Source organism: Haliaeetus leucocephalus, unplaced genomic scaffold (genome assembly GCF_000737465.1).
Source record: "Haliaeetus leucocephalus isolate CR32 unplaced genomic scaffold, Haliaeetus_leucocephalus-4.0 Scaffold451, whole genome shotgun sequence".
Taxonomy (NCBI): domain Eukaryota; kingdom Metazoa; phylum Chordata; class Aves; order Accipitriformes; family Accipitridae; genus Haliaeetus; species Haliaeetus leucocephalus.
This window is the reverse complement of record NW_010972887.1, coordinates 8090093-8090468: the sequence shown is the minus strand read 5'-3', so window position 1 is coordinate 8090468 and position 376 is coordinate 8090093.

Here is a 376-nt window from a genome sequence, read left to right as displayed (position 1 = left end):
GGCGGCGGGGACGCGGCCGTGTGAGGCGGGACGGGACGGGGACGGTGCCCGCTGAGGCGAGACGAGACGTGTGGGGAAATGGCGGGGGTGAGGGCGGGGGGGGAGAGAGAAAGGAACTCGCTGTCCCCCCGCCCGCTGCTGACGGGCGGAGTCATCGGGAGGAGCTTGTGACTGGAAAAAACGGCGCCGGGACGGGCGGTGGCTGCGAACGATGCGCCCCGCCGGCTGCCGGCCGTCCACCGGGGCGGTGAGAGGCAGCGAGGAGGGTCAGCTCCGTGCCGGGTGGCGGGAAGCCCGTGTGGTGACTGTGAGGCGGGAAGGGCGGGCTCCTTCTCTGTGGGGCTGGAGCCCGCCTCGCCGGCCCCGGGTTCCTCTC